Below are 17,582 nucleotides of genomic sequence, written 5' to 3' on the forward strand. Positions count from 1 at the left end.
CCCTTCTCAGTCTTGAGTGCATGAAACTACAGGCACATGTGCTATATTTAAAATGATTTTTCTTTTAATATTCCTATTGCATACCTGAAACACGAGATTCTTAGATAAAGCCGCAAGAAAAGCTGGCAAAAACTTGACCCAGCTCATATCTTATTACTATCCCAGGGAAAACTGATAGGGTCTGTACAAACCATGCCAGGTAGAACCGTAACCAACAGAACCACACAGCCCTTACATAGCTATAAGTCCAGAAAGCCCTTGAGCAGCATGCATGGCTCCTGTCCTGCTGCCCACCCATGGTGCCCTGGCTGCATCTTGGCACTACACTGCACCATGAGTATGGCTCTTGCATGAAGCCTGCTCCTGCTCCACATCCACGCTAAAGAAGGGCGAGGAAGTTTGTTTCTACTACAGACATATGGGGAAGAGAACTTTCCTTTAGAAGTTCTGAATGTACCCTGGCTCATTCCTGAGCCTCTCCAGGATGGAGCACATGGAAAGCAGGACCAGTGCTGTTAAACTACAGTGCCAAGGCGCTTCTATAAAATGCTAATGAGCCAAGAGAGCACTGGTCCAGCTTTAGACGTTGGTTTCTTCAGATTTCTAATGGGACCACAAATCAGGCGGGAAGTAACGCAAATTGGAAACAGAAATATTATTTTCACATCTCACACACATGAAGCGGCCAAGGCAGAGAAGAGACCAGATGGCAGGCTTTAAAAATTAGGTGTGGAGATGGGAAACCCGCAGGAGATTAAGGGAGAAGATAAACCTTTGCAGCTGGACTTCTTTTCCCTGCTTTTGTTTCTGTGGTTCTAGAAATTTTCCCTCTCCCCTCCTTCCTTGCCAAGAATTCATTATATTCCCTAATATGCCAGGCTTTATATTTGTTACAGAAAAATGTGTCTGGTCCTCCCTTGTTCTTTTTAGTTCTCTCCTTTTTTTTTTTTTTTTATTTCCCCCATCCTCCATTTCTTTCTTTGTTTCTGCTTCCCCCTCTCCAGTTTTCTCCCTATTTTTCTTTTAGGGACAGATTCAGCTTTCAAAAACGTGTGCTGATATAATACAGCAAAATAAATGTTCGAGTGTAACAAATATATCAGCTCAGAGTCACAGACTCTTCACCTTCCCCAAATATCGTTTTCTTTTCACAAGACAGAAGTGTGAATGCTTTGTACAAGATCACTGTCTGGGATTACCTATATTTCCTGATATGATTGTTGGAACTTCTGCCATAGACACACTTAGCACTACAGCTAAAGATGCATCTCAATGTGCTGTACCTCAGCAAATGAAAATGAACTGTTCACCAGAGTCATTGCTGGCTGCTTAATGGTGATGTTCTGCTCCCCTCTTATGTTCATCCCTCATATACTGGGTGAATAAAAGTGCACGCATTCTTGGATCAGCCTTATTTAACTCTGCCAATTGCACTAAAAATGAAATAGGAGGGATATTATAAAATATTTTATAAACATAAAGGCAAGGTTACTGCACCCTTTGTAGTTACCATGTCAGATACACAATATGCTGCTTTAGTTCCTTCCTCAATCCATCAAAAATGCTTATTTTTCATTATTTTGAAGTACCAGATTTAAAGTTGCACTGTGGACAAACATACTGAGTTTTAAGTAAGTGTGAGCAGTTAACAGCAAAGAACTTCCATGTAGTGTTTAGGATACATCTTGGGTGGTGCACAGCTCTGGCACCAGCACGGCTCTGCATGGCTGCAGTGCTGTGGACCTGGTGTCCTGTCTCTTTCATGTAGTTCATATTGATATTTAATATGTGATTCTGTTCTCAGTTCATTGCCTGCCATACCAGGGACAGAAAAAAACATCATTTTCTTTGGAGCCCCTAGAAGTAATTGATGGGACTTGCTGTTAAATGTCACCTCGTTTCCCTTGAAAGACCTGCCCAAAAGGGACAGTGGAGCGCCCAATGGAGTGCACAAACACAGCATCTCCCAGAGTGTATGATAGTACCTCTGTGACAGAGACAAGAATCACCCAGGAAATAGCACAGGTAGTGAGGTGATTCATTTTCTTTATCCGAAGGAACTGAGAAACACATAGAAGTTGGCAAGTCATAATTTGTGGCTACATTCAGGCGGGCACTGGGCTACTGACCTGCCCAGCTCAGGCACCCACCAGCAAGTTGGAGCGCTGGGAGGGCTTTGTTCATGGGGCAGTCCTTTCTGAGAAATACAGATATTCTGGTTACTTATGTACATCCCTAGGCTTTCTCTGGATCCTCCTAAGCTCTAAACTACGATTTCATTTCATGACTACAGATTTCATATTTATTTTATTGAATAATAAAGTTCTTTTTCCATCCATTTTGAACCTGTTGCCTTTCACATTTCTCTATCTTCCCTTGCCATTTATTAGATTTATCTACATCAATTTTCACAATAACAGTCACGAGACTTCATATATATTTTCTTTATGTTTCCACCTGCTCTTTTATATGCTTTCCTATTGGAACTTGTTACCAGTAGAAATGCACTCCGGCAGTTTATGTAATTAACATGTGAAAGACATTTCAGTGCTAAGTGTTTGTGGAAAGTTTGTTGTTTTTATTTTCTTGTGTGTGCGTGTGTCATTTGCTGAGTTAAATATTTACATTGCTTTGAACAAAGAGAAAGTATTTTTAGTCATACATATATATATTTATACAAAGCAAATTGCTCTATTTCCTAGCAATCTTACTAAGCAGACCTTTGTTTTAGATTCCATTGAAGGAAATAACTTGATTCAAATTATGGAGAACAGAATCTAGTTAAGCAAGGAATTAAATTTGAAGTCATTTCGTTTTGGCTCAGGTCAAACATCATGGTTCCTATTTAGGACCATTCTATCAATAAATAAGAATTCTTACGTTGTCATTGAAACCTCATGCAGACTTATTTACACCTTTTAAAAGGCCTATCAATTAGAAGAAAAGATGCCAATGTCTGAAGAACCATTTGCTTTTGAAATCTTTCATTACAAACAAATGAAAAGTTTCTTCAAATTCTAAAGGATGAATTGAATGTTCTTTAAATCATAAATTATAAACTGTCCAGAAACCTGATAGAGTTTTCTTTGGTTTTTCAGAGAAGACACCCAAGCTTTGTAGCTCCTATTGGCATGTGCAAATGTGAAATGTGCAGACACCCTCTGTTGTAATATTCATGATCAGTTTGACTATTTTATTTGCAGATATAAATATTGAAAGGAAAAGTACACACCACTGTTGATTTATTTCTTTCCTCCTTGGTAGACAGTCAGAACATTTTGGAGTTCCTCGGTGTAAAAATCCCAATGTGATGAAAGTGGCAGACAGAGCTGTTTCTTAGCAGTTAGCTTTCAGGACCCATAGACAAGCAACTGAAAAACAGCATAGGGCTCTTAGTGAGAAAAAAACCCCAAAACTTTGCTAGAGTGCTTGCAGATGTGATATGTGACATCAGATAATTTTAAGACAGAAGGACTATCTGCCTTCCCAACTTCTGTTTTCTCTGGAATGCTCACAGTCCTGTTTCTGACTTTCTCTCACTATAGAGTTCCCAAGAGGGTTTTTTCAGTCTTTCTTTGGAAGTCTTCCTTTTGAAGGTTGAAAGAGCTGTTATTTGTTAAAGAAAATCACATTATTTGTCTAGAGTAGATGTGTTGTCTTCTACCTCTCTCACCTCACAGGTAAAGGGTGTCACCCTTCTTTTTCTCCTTTAAAACAGTGCTGGGTCTACCACTGAATACTAGGAGGTGTTTGATCCTGTTGTAATATAATATAATCTTTTCTTGTAATGTTCTACTTAAGATGAAATATTGTGGAAGGTCAACTTGGCCAATTTCAGGAAGGAAATGTAGATACATTGAGAATGCAGCCTTGACCACGTTGACCTGGGGAAGTGGAAGGTTTGCTGGGGGATTAAAGTTGTTGAGGTTTATGAGTTAAAGCATCTGGAACAATTCAATATTTTTTCTCGAGGGACACAGCCTCAGTGGAGCAATGTGTGCAAAACTGGCATGAGTTCAATAGGAAATCCTACAGAAATTGAATACAATGGGAAGGAATAGAGCAGGCTCAAGCTGAAACGTGCAACTGGAAGAACACTTTGTTGATTACAGATGTGTTACTCATCTCTTAAATTGGGTCAGATTCACTTCCAAGGCCTGTTGTTCACTCCCAATGCATTTCTTGCATGTTTTGCTGCATGTTTTGTCTGCTGATCTTGGAGTTGGGCACCTCAGAGTCCCCTGGAGGTGGACAGTAGGGGCTAACAACACTGCAAAAAAGCAATTCTGGTTTTGTATTGCAGTGTTCACATGATAAGTTTGGCATGCAGTGCCCATTGTACTCCAAGCTGTGCAGACCTGTGTCCTCATCTGAAAGGACAGAGACTTTTAGTATGGAGGCTGTTCCGAAAGTAATGTCTTCTGTTTTATGATATTGGCACATGATGTCAGAGGTGGGTGTTGGTGGGATGGCAGTAGAGATTAACCTATCCACCAGTATTCCATTATACCTTATTGCCATGTGAGAAATGGAAGCAGAGGGTCAGTCTGACAAAATGGCTTCCCGCATGGAAGCGCGTACGAAACAAATGCATGTGATTGAATTCCTTCATGTGAAAAAAATGGCACCCAGTGACATTCATCAACACTTGGTGAGTGTTTCTGGAGATCAAACAGTGGATGTTGGCACAGGGAGGTGGTGGGTCATGCGTTTCAGCAGTAGTGACAGAAGTGTGAAAGATGAGTCACGTTCCGAATGGCCATGCACAAATGTTACATCAAGAAATGAAGAGTGTCTCCATCAGCTTACCCACACCAATTGGTGGAGTATGATTTTGAGCTTTGTCCAGTTTATGCACATTTTGAGCTACTGGTTTAGTATATGTTAATAGGTTTGTTCCTAAACTGAAATCGATGTCATGATGAAAAGTAGAGGCAGAGTTAGATTAGAATTTTGCTTCAGCATGTTGTATCTTAGTGGTCTACTGCACACAGCAATGGGAGCTGGACAATGCTGTCACACCAGGCAAATGACAGAATTCCAGGTGCCTTGGTCTTCCTGAAAGATGTCCCGTGCTTTACTTGCTGACAAACACTTGTGACCATCATGCCATTGTGCCTCTGCATGGTAAAGATGACCTAACTCTTAAAACCTCTAATCATCAACAGAGTACAGCTCTGAAGAAGCACTGTTATGCTCATGACAAGCTATACAGCCGAGGAAGAACACATTAGTAGGGTCAAAGACATGAGCCTTGCTCATGTAACCGATAGTAAATCTCTTTCACTGTAACGGTACTTACATGTGAGTGTTGTGAATGCATGAATGTAACTAATCTTGAAATAATCTAATAAGCACTGAGCTAAGACCTGGTTTGAGAGAATCTATAACAATAAGATGTTCTTTTCTTGCAGGGGGCACATTATGCCTGGGAGAGGTCTTCTCATCAGCCTGAGAAATAGTTAGTAAAAAGCAAAGCCAAAGGCAAAGAAGTTTTGTTCTGTTTCTTGGTCTCTTTTAGCGCTCTCCTTTTGAGATATAATTTGCACAGACTGCAGATTGTCATGGAGTGCTCCTGGGTCTGTTGCGGAGTAGCCAGACATGAGAGCACTGTGATGTCCTCTGTGAAGGGCTGGCGGTAAACGATTGTGAGTAATCTATGTGACAGCATCTCTGTTCCTTGTTCAAATTCAAGTGAGTAAATCACAGCATGTCTTGAAAACTCAACCAGCTACTTTTTGTTTCGCCATCATTCCTGGCCTGCAGACCAGGGGCCTCCTGGCAAGGGAGATTGAGCAATTAGGACTCTCAGTTTGAGCTTTGGTTTCTGTTTGCTTTGAGGGAAGGTTAAAGCCGGCATCCTGACAGTGTCTCTGTTTAGTGGGTGTTGAAAGCTATTGTTCTGCCCTAGGAAGAGTATTGCTGTTGTTTGTTTTGCTGTCTTAAGTGCTTCTTGAAAAAAACCATAGCAGAGAAAATCGGTGTCAATGATGGAAACATAAAATGAGAAGAAAGCGTAAACAGGCACATGTGGCAAGATGTACAGGTTCCAACTAAATGACAAAGAAGCTGGGCAAAACATCCTAAAGCTTAAATATTATTCCTGTACAAGTTCTATGGAAGATGCAACTCTGCAGTGGTCTGCTTTACTCTAACTGTTCAGGGGAATAAGAGATCATTTCAATTCTTAACAGCGTGCAACTTCTTTGGAAGAATCTAGTGAAGTACAGTGTAAAAACATAGCAGAGCTTCTGGAAATCTTGAGTTGCTACCACAGCATTGCAGGGAAACCATATGAGTTTCATCTCATAGAAAACCTGAAGAAGGTAATTCTGAATCTTTGGCAAGTTTAAACCACATCCTTCTTGCTCTTCTTCTATTCTTTTTTTGTTTGTCTGTGTAGGTGCAGGTCAGCTGTGAGTTGAATTCTTAAATTGGAAAAATGCTGCTTGTTGATAAGGGCAAGATAAACCAGCACTAAAAAACAGTGAAAGGGATCGTGCCTGAGCTGAGAAGATAAACCAAACTGGTTCGTGCCTGTCAGGAGCTGGGTTCTGATGTTCTCCATCTCTGTGCACAAACTTGTGGTGAGCAACCGGTTCTTTGACTCCAAATAACCTGAAGAAAGGCAAACCCCAAGTCAGAGAGAACTGTAAACCAGAAAAAAAATGTTACTTGATGTTTGCCCCAGAGATAAAGGAGTCATAATGGAAGGCAGCAGCACCCTCAGTCACTAGGAAGGCCACTGTGGATTTCCACGCAGGCAGAAAATGTCTCTTGTGAAGACAGGTGCCTGAATGGCAGAGGGGTGACAGCAGCAGAACTGGAGCTGGTTGCCAGCTGCTTTCCTGAAAGGCAGACAGCAGGGGAGGGTCTGTAAATCTGCCAGCTAGAGGGAGATCAGTTCCCAAGTAACGAAATACAGAGAGAAAACTGTCAAAAAGAATAGGATTTCTCAAACTGTACTTCCTTCAAGAATAACAGAATAAGATGAATTGATAAGGTGCTTATTTAAAATAATACAATTCGGGGTATTTCAAAGAGCCCTGAATCAAATGCTGAACCTACTGAAAGTGTTGGCTAAATGTCATAACTATGTAACCTACTAACAACTGAGGGGAAGCCTTAAAGAAAACTTGGAGATGGAAAATGTTTGGAAAGTTGTAGATGTTGCTTTAACAGCAGTAAGCATCCTTTGTGTGTGTGTTTGTTTGGTCTCAGGACTTGGTTTCCCTGCAGAGTTGGTTTAAGTAGCTAAGTCTGGCAAGCAAAATATCCCAAAGTGTTCATCACCCCATCTCAGTGACTGACATGTGCATGCTCTTTACCCATGGCAAGTGCTGCTTCTCTTCATCCCTCATCACAGAGAGTCTTGCTAAAGTACATCACTGTGCGTTTATCATTGGTTAAATTAAACACTTAGAGCAGAGAGTTACAGCAATTTAGTACATGTGGTCTACTGAACAGTAGCTTAGCAGATGTGTCAGCTTGACACCCTACCCAAAATTACTGGTGTCTGGCTTCCCAGTGTAAATGCATTTCTTGTTACAATGTTATCCACAAAAGCACTCCAAACTTCCATACATTACAACATCTAATAATGATAAAACAGACAAAAAAGAGGACATGTTGAGGCAGAAAAGGGTGATGCTCCATTCGTGATGCAGGTAACTATTGATCTTCATGGTTTGCTGGTGACTCTGATTACAGATCATCAGCAGAACTTGTTATTGCAAGTGCCCTGTTCGAATTAACTCAGTCATAGGAAAACATACAAAAGTGAGCATCACACTGATGTAATCCTATTCCAGGCAAAAACGTTGCTTTGGAAATAGGCTTCTGTCTTTCATAGAATCACAGAACTGTAGGGGCTGGAAGGGAGCTCTGGAGATCAAGTCCAAAAACCCCTGCAGGATCCCTACAGGATGTCTCATCTGATATCATCATTACCTGATGATGACTACCAGTTCCTGGGAGTTCTCTTTGATGTCCTGTAGGGTTACATAAAGGAATTGCAATCTTTTGCATTGCAGAACTAAAATTGGTGGCAAGTGTGTAGGAAGGACCTTTGTTTTTAAGAAAAAGTGCTATCAGTTTACCTGTTAGAGAGCATTTGTTTCCTGCCTGCAAACTGAAGTTCTCTGTGGAGCTATGTGACTCAGGACATGATCTCTACTCTCATTTCAGGTTCAGGTTTCTTGTAACAAGGTGGCCTTCATTAAGAAACCTTCAATTTTGTGATGTCAGAACACATCTTCCAGACTTTCCAGGAAAAATCGTTGTTGCCTGTTCACAGAATGTGACCTGATTCACTTCTTCTTGACTTCACAGCACGGTGCAAAAAACACAATTATCTGAACTCTGTTCCTGTTAAGGCCAGGAGGAGCAGTAGACAGCACTTGGGCTGAATAGGGTCTGGAGTAGCTGCATGCAGAGCCCTGGGAATGGCCAAAGGCTGTATTAGCATAGCGACGGTCTCAGTTTCTGCGAAACATTCCCTTGAGCTGTGGCGAATCCCTCTGCAATGCACCCATCAGTTCAGCTTACAAACAGCACTCAGGGATGCACGTCTGTGGAGAAAACCTGAAAGACACACGTGGCTGAAAGCACAGAAAGCATTTCCAAAGAGAAAAATGTCAGGATGACACTGCAGCTTTATTCCTCCATCTCTCAGGGCAGGAATTATCCTCCTACATGTTTGCGGAGATCATGCTGTGAAAAAGCTATGATCAAGAAGGAATCAATCTTATGTGTAGCAACCCTGTATGTTGCTACACATGGATGCAGTTTTTTGCTGTGGTTTGGTTTATTCACTGCTGCGGTAATAATAGAAGTCATAAATTTGGTCATGAAACAGAAGAGTGTCAATTTCTTCTAGAAAAAGGGAGTTATAACAATAGACAGTGAATTTTCTGCCCTCCTGACATCATTATTATATAACTTTGGGGCTAAAGACTGCTGCCTGCAAGAGCCAATAGCCTTGAGTTAATTTTTTGGTGAGATCTTTCAGCAAGTCATGGATTCCCAGCTCAGTTACAGAGCTACAGCAAAATCTGTTAACCTCATCCACCTGAACTGTGCTGACAACTGCTACCAAGCTTATAAAACCATGGAGGAAAGGATCCTGAAGGGAGGCACAACCCCTCTGTGGCGGAGACTCAATAGTGTGTGTGTGTCTGTGAGCAGCAGGGAAGCGTGGAACACTGAGATCCCTGGGCTCTCCAACCTGTGTTTGGGAACAGTGTGCAATCAGGGCAGGACAATGGCTGGAAAAAATAGTGTCAGCGGTGACAAAACAGGTAATGTATGTTCTGAAATGCAATGAGGCTGAGGGGAAACAGTCCAAGACGGTTTAGTGCACTCTATGCAAGTTCTATGGGGGAAAGGGATATCATGGAACCATAGAACATCTTGGGTTGGAAGGGAACTTTAGGATCACTGAGCTCCAGACCCTGAGCATGGGCTGGTTGTCCACCATGAAATCATGTTGCCCACCATGAAATCATGTTGCCCACCTATGACCTTGGGCACCTGCAGAGATGGGGCACCCACAGCTCTGGACAGAAATGCCAGGGCCTCACTGCCTTTGGGTAAAGAATTCCCTCCTTGCATTTAACCTAAATCTCCCTTCTTTTAGTTTAAAGCTTTCCTTCTTGTCCTTTTGCAATCAGACCATGTAGAAAGTCAGTCTCTATCTTTCCTTTAGCTATTGGAAGGCTGCACTGATGTCCCCCTGTAGCCTAGGCTGAACAAGCCCTGCTCCCTCAGCCATTCTCCATAGGAGAGGTGAAGATGACATAAATGAGTTGGTTCAAACTGGCCTCCTGCTCCAATTCACTTCAGAGCATTTCAAAAAGTGGAAGCCTCATTGCCACTCAGTGCAGATTTTGGTAGCTAAAATGCTTTATCATTTTCAAGGCCTAGGTCATAATGTATAGAAATCAGATGTCCTCAGATGGGTATTGCTCAGGATTGGGGCCTGGTTGCCCTTCCCACACAACCTATTTCTTTTCTGGATGTGCAGCACTGTGCTGAACACACTAAGAGCTGGGAACCACTCTGTATTTAGGTCTGCATTTGTAGCTCAAAGATAGAAATATTAGATGATCAGAAACATCAGGCTGCCTAAAGCCTTGGCTTTTACAGAGAAGCCCGTGGCTACTAGCAATGCTGTCTCCTCCTCTGGTCTAGTGCCCAGAAGAATGTTGCTAATTGTTTTTTTATTATTATTATTATACATGTATTTGTATTGAGTAGTCTCATTTGTGAATGATGACCAGTCTTCTGTTTGGCTATTCGCTGTATTGTGGAATATTTTCCTAGCATCCATACAAAGCACTAGTAAATCATCTGCAGACACTGCAGAGGAGGACAGCCCAGAGCCATGCTGACTTGCCACATCTATTCAGAAATGGGTTTAGCTTCTGGAGGTCAGCAGGGCTCTGGACTTACATACATATCATGGCAGAGACTGGGGGAAGGGAGTAATTACACTTACTGGATATGGGTTCAGGTTTCCTGCAAACATACAGAGCTGGGAAGCAGCTTGGGCCTTTCCCTAATGGAAAACTGACTGTTGTCAAGGTGACTGCACAGGACCTGCTGGTCTGAGGTCAATTGAAGATGAGAAGTGTAATACAGGGATATTATCCCTTCTGTGTTCCAGCATGAAGAAGCAGAATTGCATCTACAAATTGTGCTACCACAACATGATTACAGCTGTAGGAGCACCTCATAGAGCACCAGGTTGGAGATCATTACCTCCCAGGTCAAGACAAATGCAAATGTGCTTAAGTAGCCCAAATACTCCACTAGAGAAAGTTTAACTACACATTCAGAAATGTTTTTGATACTGAAGTTTGGTTCTATCAGACGTGTACTTAGCAGAGCAAACACAGCTCCGACTGTCCTTACAGAGAGTGTTTTAGGAAGCTTTCACTTTCACATACACAAAAAAAGCATAGGCTCCTGTAAAAAACCCCCAGTTTTTCTTAGTTCTTGCAGATGCGAATCTCTGGTGATAATAGGCAATCCAATTGCTGTCAGTTTCCCAAAGATTAGCACATTGTTAAAGCACCAGGCTTAGCAACTTGACCAAGTCTGGATCTAATCAAGTGTTGTTTCTCTTATGCCAAATTGTAACTGTAGCTATGCCCTGCATGCTCAGGGTGTAAATGATCCTTGTATACTTTTTTTCAAGTCTCTTCTAAGAAACAGAGGCAGCATTCAGGGACCAACACATTTTCTAATTTTCTTTAGCATCTCAAAGGCACATTGGCCAGAAACTGATGCTTTTAAGGCAATTTTTTGCAGTTAATAATCCAAGAATATTGTTTGTCAAGAAAGACATGTTTGATCCTTGCTTGAGATGCATTTATCTTGTTGCAATGCATAGCTGGCATCTGGCTGTTAGACAAAGCTATTTTTCATCACAATTCCCTCCTCTCAGATCCTTCCTCCCCCCTCCCCCCCCCCCTTTTCTTTCTTAACCACGGCCCATTTGTTGGAGCTCCTCATAGAAGTCTGACCTCCTTGGTGCATTTGTTATAACACCTGTACAGCACCAGCATGTCCTACTAGGACAAGCACAACCTACACACATGTTTAGGGACAGGCTCCTTTCTAAAGCAGACAAATTTCTACAGACAAAGTATCAAGGAGAAAACACAGGAGCATGGGCCTGAACTATCAATGATATTCGAGTGTCTGAATGAATAGGAACTGTGTCCTTAATATGTTCTCATAGCCTGGGGTAAAATGAAAAGTCAGAACCTTTCCTAAGCCCAATGAAGGTTCCCACATCATCCATATTTCTGCAGCAGGCACACAGACAATACAGAAATCCTTAGTACTCACTGAGCCAGAATGAATGAGAGAAGGATGATGGTAAAAGCCATCTCCCCAGAGACCCAAGAACAATCATGCCTGCTTGGCTGGTTTCTGTGTTTTATGCAGTGCACAGAACAGTTCAGAGCACCCTGCAGCCTCTAGGCAGCTCCATAGCTGGGATGTAGGCTGAAGAAATGGTGATCAGTGTTCAACTCTGTCATCTGGAAGAAACAAAGTGTAGACAATAGGCTTTCCCACAGCCTGAGCACCTCTTACCTCACAGGGGACAGAGCTGCTGCCTCCTGGCCACATCTTGTTGGCTGCTTTGTTTGCACACTCTGCTGGGATATGGACTTCTCTCATAGTTTAAGGGTCCCAGTGGGTTCATTCTAAGATAATTTCCTTCTTACTGCAAAGAGAAGAGGCCAAATTTGATTATGAAACCAGGAAAGTGATGCGCTGCTGCTGCTTCTGCAGAGAAATCTGAAAGCTTTTCATCAGCCTTGGTGTGGTCTGTGCCTCAGAACCTGGTGTCACCATTTGGCTCTGCTCCTATAATGGACCAAGAGCAATGCAAGCAGTGATTTCGGTTCAGGAACTGATGTGGGTTGTGTAGCTGCATCAAAAAAGCACTGATATAATCCTTCCTTGCTTTCTATTGGCAATAACAGCCTAGAAAAGGCAGCATTATTTGTACCCAGTACCAGCTATGTTCCTTGTGGGAAGCAGAAGGTCTATTTAATTGTCTGCTTTAGATGTTGTGATGCTGAGTGCAGTCACGTAGGAAGTCAGAAAAGTTATTTTGATCATCCATGACTGTGACTGACAAAGCACAAAAGTCTGGAAAGAAATCTGACTGTAACTCACTGAATGGCTCTGATCATCACTGTGGAATTGATGTCATCCTTTAGGATGCTTTAAGATGAATGCATCCAGCCCATCTCTGGGTCTTCCAGAGACAATAATCTTTATGATCGAATAGTTTTTCTCATCTTGCAAGGGAATAGTACTTCCAGCTTGCTTCTGTTATATGAGCATTTCAAATAAGGTCAAGAAATCAAATACTTTTTGTAATTTAGAGTCAAAACAGGTCCTAACTACCAGACTGATGGAAGTTAACTGAAGGCCTCCAGCTGAACACTCAGGATGTCTGATGTCAGGATGAGAGCACAGCTTTATATCCTTGCTGATTAAGAATAGCATAACTGGTTTTAGTAGCAGTATTTATCCCATACCCAGGAGGTAAATGACAAATTCCAGGGCTCCAGTTTCCAACTGTGACTACAGAGAAATCCCAGCCAGGGATGTGGATGAGTCGCACAATGCAACATTGCTGACCACTCCAAGGTTTGAAAACCCCATCTTGAACAATAATGCACTAATTCAAATGATGTTAAATTGCTTTTTTTCTCCCTCTACCTTCTGGTTTTTCTATCACAGCCTATTGATCTGTTTGCACAGCTTATGCTGACGTTCATTACCAGCTCTTACTGACACATTTATCCCAACAGCTTTTCTACTGCAGCTGCAGGTACAATGGCAAGACAGCATACTTAGTGTGCGTGAGATGGTGAACTGTTTGAAATGGGTTTGTAAGACCCACTCAAATTTTGTCTTCCTTAGGAAAAATCAGTCATTTCAAGATGCATAACAGCATAACAAGGTGCTGCTTTGGTGACATAGGTGCATTCACAAGGACATCTATACCCATACAATGGATTAGGAGTGGATCTAACTACTTTCTTCTTTTTCTTAGGCTGTTGTCTGAATGTCAGAATCAAAATGCTCTTTAGCTCTGTCAACGCTTAAAGAATCCGTTGATTCATATTGTCAATTATCACTAATATGTATGCGTCAACTTCCAGCTTAGGGGTTATTATGAGAAAATAATCAAAACCATATGCTCCCGTACATTCATTTTCTTCTTTTATTTGCCTGATGAAAACCTGTGACAGAAGGTGGCACTTCCAAATCTGGAAAAGGTTGTTTATAAAAGATGTCTTATATCCATCCTTTTATACCCTTGACATTTTTTATCCATGTGCGACTTTTTCAGTGTAGACATGGAACAGAACATTCTCTGGCAGTTAAGTTAGGATTTACTCCTTGCTTATGCAGATACAGTTTAAAGTGTGTGTTCACACTGGGCTATGTGTGATCAATTCTATAAGCTGACTACTTTTCCAGAGTCAGATGCTACTCAAGAATGTCAGCAATGACACTTTAAATGCTTTTTTTTTTTGCTCCAAATTAACCCCCAAATACAGGAAAGCCTTCAGTCAAAATAGTGCCACTGCAAATGTGGCTGCCTTCCAGGTGGATTCTGTTAAGAGAGAGAAAAAAAGGTGATGGAGACAGGCAGTGCTGATGCAATTTTGCTGATGTACGAAGAAAGGTGCTGAGTCCTCTGCTCCTATGAATACAAAAGGAATCCAACATGACCCAGGTTCTTGGATGAGAGGACCAAGCCTTTCTTAGCTTGCTCTTTCTCAGCCATGCCTCAGGCTTGTCAAGGCTCTCTGTTCAATTTCCTGGCTGCCTTTTTTAAGCCCAGTGGTTTCTATGTGTGCGCTCTTCATATCTTGCCAGCAATACCCAACAAAACCTCTGTCTCTGTATTCCTTCATTCCGGAGTGGATTTATTTGTGCCTTTTCTTATGCAAAGCAATAGTAGGGACTATAGCACGTGCCTGAGGGTTTGGAAGATGGTGAGGCTGGATGAGCCATGGGCAGCCTGATGTGGTGGGGGCAGCCAGCCCATGGCAGAGGTGGTACTGGGGGGGGCTGTGAGGTCTCTCCCAACCCAACCACGCTGTGATTCTATGGTTCTATTCCCCTCCGGCTCATGGGTCGCTCAGGAGCTCCCAGACAGGCTCTGCACAGGAGCCTGGCGCCCCCTGGCGACACAGCGTGGCAGCGGGAGCCGGCGGGGTGGGGAGGGCGGATGGAAAACAAGGCTCCTTTAAGACCTCAGCCTTTACCTTATTGTTCTGCTGTGTCTGTCATTACCACCGAGTTAAACTTTGGACAATAACTTTCACCCTCTTTTGCCCACTGCCTGTTTCTCTGCTCAAAACTGTCCCAAACCACGCGTCTAATCTAAAACCACTGTTTGAAACTCTGCCAAAAGCTTCAGACCTCTGACTGTGTGTGATTCTCATATGGCTGCAGTCCAGTGTAATATTCCCTTCACTGTTTAGATAGATGGAGAGCGATTCTGCTCTTTACTCCAGTTGGCAACAATGCAGAGTCATTTTTGGAGTCTAAGGTAGATTTTTATTCAAGCCAATTATGGCACATTTCACTTGCGAATAATTTAACCATGCTTTGGAAGTTGTTTTCAATTCCCTCCCCCCCTCCAAACAGTGGGGAGAGATGTGTGTTGTACAACAAGCCCTCAACATATATTGGCTGTTTCCTCTCTGCACAACCAGACCCAAATCACCTGTCCCTATTGTCGTGGCTCTGGTATGTGACACAGACCTCTGTCCTCAGCCTCAGGCTCTGATTAAGTTCTGTGGGTTTCCCCTGCTTGATGCTTTCATCCTCCGTGCTACTTCACCTGAAAGCTTTCATGGACACATCCAAAACACAGATCCACTTTAAAACTCAATTTTCACATAAGCCTTAAATTATGCTTCGATTTATAGCAACACTGTCCAGGAGTGAACTTCACTCTATACAGAAAGTGGTCTTCAACTCACCATGCCCAGAACAAAACTGTTCCTTTTGCTCCAACAGAAAGCATACAAGCACTGCTAAGATCCAGACTGTAATGGTGTAACACTTCCAGTGCACTCTATTCCTGAGCTTTAAGTATCTGATTTTCATTAGTGAAGTTAAAGTTTGACACGCTGCATCGTGCACCTCCTTCTTAAAGTTTCATGATGGCTTCTTATCAACAAGATAAGAAAGGGGGAAAAAAGAATTGTTTTATGCAGGTGTTTCCACAAGCTTTTGAACTCAGAGTGTGCTTTTCTCATCAAAACCCACACAGACCTTTTTTTTCCCCTTTCCCTGCAGTATTAGATCAAAGCCGCTGGTTCCAGCTGTTCTTGGACAAGTGTTGATGCTGGTAACAACTAACTAAAACTGACGTAGGCTTGATTTTCTCAAGCCTATTTATTTCACAAGGAAAGCAAAGAGAAGAGTGGAACAGGAAAACGCTCCTTCCTGAATGGTCTTCCAGCAAAAAAATCAGAATAAGGTTATCTCCCAGATATGCCTTTGATGTCTGCAGCCAGGAGCTTCAAAGAGAGCATCTCCCTCTTTGGTTCCTATCTGAAGATCAGGTCATAACTCCAGCACAGCACTCCTAGCAGTTGCTACCAGCTTCACCTCTGACATTCCTCATATATCAGGTATTCTGTATGTACTCAACACTGTGTCATATATTACTCATTAGGCAGCTCAACCAGAGGAAACTTTCGGGTTACAATTGCTCATCAAGTGTTATTGACAAAGAAAAAAGTGAACTTTATTCTGGGATGTATTAATTGGGAGTGATTATCCTGCTCTGTTTCATACTGCCAAGGAGACAAACACAAGTATTACATCCAGGGCTGGGAGTAAGAAATATAGAAACATAGAATCACCAAGGTTGGAAACGACCTCAAAGATCATCCAGTCCAACCATTCACTTATTACCAATTGCTCCCATTAACCCATGTCCCTCAACACAACATCCAGTCGTTCCTTGAACACCCCCAGGGTCGGTGACTCCACCACCTCCCTGGGCAGCCCATTCCAGTGCCTGACCACCCTTTCTGAGAAGTAACACTTCCTAATAAATGGTCTAATATGTATGTAAATGAGGTGCAGCAGATGGAAATGAAAATGAGGGGGGAGAAAAAAGACCTCAGAAAAAGGGCTGGAGGGGCTGGATGAGCAGCTTTTGAACAGGAAGACTGCTGGGACAAGAAAGGAAAGTCCCTTCCAACCCAGGTCATTCTATGATTCTATGATTCCTAAAGGACTGTGGGTTGTCACATGGAGAACAGTGACCCTCAGTGTCTTCGGGGGACACTGCAACAGGCATCCCACTAACAGGGTGAGATTTGTCAGGCACTTGAACTGGCTGCAGGGATAACCTGTGTCCTTCATGGTTTCTATTGACACCAGAGCCTTCTATTACCTATTAGAGGGCAAATGGAATGGGATAAGAGGGAGGGGTTGGGGAAGCACTTATGATGAGAGGCGAAGCTGTGAGAGCTGGGTTTGCTGCATCTATTAGGCTCATCTCAGCACTGTATGCAAATGACACTCATTTTGCACAGGGAGGTGGTGGAGTCTCCTTCTCTGGAGATATTTAAGACCCGCCTGGACGCCAAGCTGTGTGACATGGTGTATGGAACCTGCTTTGGCAGGGGGGTTGGACTCGCTGATCTCTAGAGGTCCCTTCCACCCCCTGCAATTCTGTGATTAACAGGGTCAACGACACAGGGCCGCTCTTCTGGGTGTGGCCCAGCGGCGAGCAGTCAGGCCGGGCCGGATGCTCACCAGAGGCGGGAAGGAAAGCTTTTCTTCCTTACAGACAAAGCAGCGCTGTCCTTCTGCTCCACTTCGGTGCCACCAACCGCCCACCAACCTCCTCAGGGCCGAGCTGTGTCGGCAGGGCCGATCTCAGCCCCCCATCCCCACCAGCTCCTCCGACCACCGGCCGCCTCACAGCCCGACTAGGCCGCAAAGCCTCGCGCGCCATCCGGCGGCGCATGCGCAGCGCCGAGAACGACAGCTCCCGGCAGGCAGCGCGG

The 17,582-nt window shown here is 43.0% G+C and overlaps 1 long non-coding RNA gene across 1 annotated transcript; it reads right to left on the minus strand.

Moving 5' to 3' along the window:
- Positions 1 to 3,225: 3,225 nt before the first annotated feature.
- LOC107322848 lies at positions 3,226 to 17,535 on the minus strand. Its single transcript, XR_001559067.2, has 3 exons — positions 17,329 to 17,535; positions 12,106 to 12,238; positions 3,226 to 8,583 (listed from the first exon to the last, which is right to left on the minus strand). It is a non-coding gene; the product is annotated as an uncharacterized LOC107322848 (long non-coding RNA).
- Positions 17,536 to 17,582: the final 47 nt, after the last annotated feature.

Source organism: Coturnix japonica, chromosome 20 (assembly GCF_001577835.2).
Source record: "Coturnix japonica isolate 7356 chromosome 20, Coturnix japonica 2.1, whole genome shotgun sequence".
NCBI classification, from domain to species: domain Eukaryota; kingdom Metazoa; phylum Chordata; class Aves; order Galliformes; family Phasianidae; genus Coturnix; species Coturnix japonica.